This window comes from Schistocerca piceifrons, unplaced genomic scaffold, assembly GCF_021461385.2.
Source record: "Schistocerca piceifrons isolate TAMUIC-IGC-003096 unplaced genomic scaffold, iqSchPice1.1 HiC_scaffold_603, whole genome shotgun sequence".
NCBI classification, from domain to species: Eukaryota; Metazoa; Arthropoda; class Insecta; order Orthoptera; family Acrididae; genus Schistocerca; species Schistocerca piceifrons.
Window position 1 is genome coordinate 1 of NW_025728845.1, and position 2,500 is coordinate 2,500.

At 56.0% G+C, this 2,500-nt stretch overlaps 1 non-coding gene across 1 annotated transcript in view; it reads left to right on the forward strand.

Annotated features, from left to right (window-relative positions):
* Window positions 1-2,419: 2,419 nt before the first annotated feature.
* Window positions 2,420-2,500, forward strand: part of LOC124762570 — a 1,909-nt gene continuing 1,828 nt past the window's right edge. The window contains exon 1 of the ribosomal RNA XR_007012551.1: window positions 2,420-2,500. This exon is cut by the window's right edge and continues 1,828 nt beyond it. This is a non-coding gene — a ribosomal RNA (small subunit ribosomal RNA).

A 2,500-nucleotide genomic window follows, 5' to 3' on the forward strand; every position in this document is an offset into this window, starting at 1 on the left:
CCTTTCCTCGTACAACAACGTGTAACCTAACCTAACCTAACCTAACCTATGTTGTACCTTAACCTAACCTATGTTGTACCTTAACCTAACCTATGTTGTACCTTAACCTAACCTATGTTGTACCTTAACCTAACCTATGTTGTACCTTAACCTAACCTATGTTGTACCTTAACCTAACCTATGTTGTACCTTAACCTAACCTATGTTGTACCTTAACCTAACCCATGTTGTACCTTAACCTAACCCATGTTGTACCTTAACCTAACCCATGTTGTACCTTAACCTAACCCATGTTGTACTAACCTAACCCATGTTGTACCTTAACCTAACCCATGTTGTGCCTAACCTAACCCATGTTGTGCCTCAACCTAACCCATGTTGTGCCTAACCTAACCCATGTTGTGCCTTAACCTAACCCATGTTGTGCCTCAACCTAACCCATGTTTGTGCCTTAACCTAACCCATGTTGTGCCTTAACCTAACCCATGTTGTGCCTTAACCTAACCCATGTTGTGCCTTAACCTAACCCATGTTGTGCCTTAACCTAACCCATGTTGTGCCTTAACCTAACCCATGTTGTGCCTTAACCTAACCCATGTTGTCGCCTTAACGTAACCCACGTTGTCGCCTAAACCTGCTCTGTAATTGTTATACGACTCGTTCAATTACTGTAGTGTTGCCCACCCGCAACCCTCGCAATATAGTTCGCTACTCGCACTGCCCGCACCCCTGTGTATCGCTTCATGTTAAACACCTTGCAAGTCTTGCTCACTTTCCACATGCTCCTGCTGTACACTGTAATGTGGATGGCAGCAGGACGTACATGCCGCCCCTCCCCACGTCCCCACCTTGCCCCCTGCCTTCGCAAGCTGGTTGGTGAGAAGTTTGCATGTTCAATGCCCTTCGCATGCGACGTACTCAGGCTACGTTGTGGTGCGGCCTGTGTCAACTGTCCGCTGATGTCGTACGCGTGAACCACAATCTGTACTGCACATTCGTCCTTATGTACTGAATGATACATCGTGGCACATGTGTGACCGCACAACGACTGCGCCCAAAAACGGCGGACCATACAGTGCAAATATTGTGCACGCAGCTACGTGTCGTCTCCCTATGAGAGCTGGATTGCAGTGTGGTACGCCATAGAGACGTGTGGGAGGAACGGACGCCGTGGATGGCGATCAGCATGAGCTGTCTGTTGATGTATTCGGACCTAGTCGTCTCTCCTCACACACCGTGATGGCATGGTGCACCGCGTTCCATATCTGCGACATGCTACAGAGGCCGGTTGACAGTCGTTCGAGCAATGGACATCGCATACGTACGGGGGCCACCTTCCACGTATTGTCTAGGCGTGCACATTTTGTTGCGTGTATGTGGGCAGACGTAGTGTGGCGTGACACCTGACACAGGCATGCAATAATCGTTGAAGTTGCAAATGGCGATGGACGCCTGCGTTTTCTGGTGAAGTTACGCAAATGAACAAATGGTAACCTGTTGTGGTGCGGTTGTTCTCGCTAGGGGTGAATCGGTGATGGCGACGATAGGTTGAGGTACTAACCGGTTGTTCCAGCGATACCCACCATGCCGACGAAACTGAACGGCATCTGGGTGTGAAGCGATACGCGGCGGTGGCTGGGTGGGACCGTCCCCGGCCGGTGAGGGGGCGCCTCCCGGCGTGCTGGCCGCGCGGTGCGTGGGCGCACGCGCTACAGCCGGCTGGTGGGGGCGGCCAGTGGCAGGCGCGCCGGCCGACGGACGCGGCAGGCGTCGCAGCTGCGCGCCGGCGCACCCTGCGCGCGGCGCCGTGCGGCCAAAGTAGGTCCTCGCGGGCCCGGTGCGAAGCGCGGTGGACATCTTCAGTGTGCTGGTCCGATTGAGGACTGTGTGCGTTGAGGATGCGCCGCCGCCCGGCGCTCGGCGCCGCGACGCCGTCTGCTGCTCGGTCGCCCCAGCGGTTCTCGCTGGTGGTTTGTATCGCAGCTGTGCGGATGTGTTGGCGCGTGCGCTGTGCTGGGAGAGTTCGCTTCGGCACCCAAGTGGGGCTTTTGTCCTTCTGTGGCGCTGGCGTTGGAGCTGCCGGTCACCGTAGGTGGCGCGTGTTGTCTCCCGCCGGCAATGCCACGACAGCACGCTCCCGGGCCTCTGTCGGCAGCGGCAAGCTCAGTTGGGAGCACGGGTGGTCGCACCGAAAGCGTCTACTCGCCTAACTCCGGGCGATTGCGCCTCTCTCGAACCCGACCAAGTACTTGGGACGGCGCTGCGCGCCGCCGGGACCTGAGAGGGTTTCGAGGTGTATTGTGCAGGGGAGCTCAGCCTCCTCCTGTTTGCAGAATGATTGAGCGGACGCTTGCGTGTTCGCGCGGGCCCCCGGGACACACTCCCGGGCGGCCGGCTGCTCAGCTCTAGTTGACGCAGCTCCCTGGTTGATCCTGCCAGTAGTCATATGCTTGTCTCAAAGATTAAGCCATGCATGTCTCAGTACAAGCCGCATTAAGGT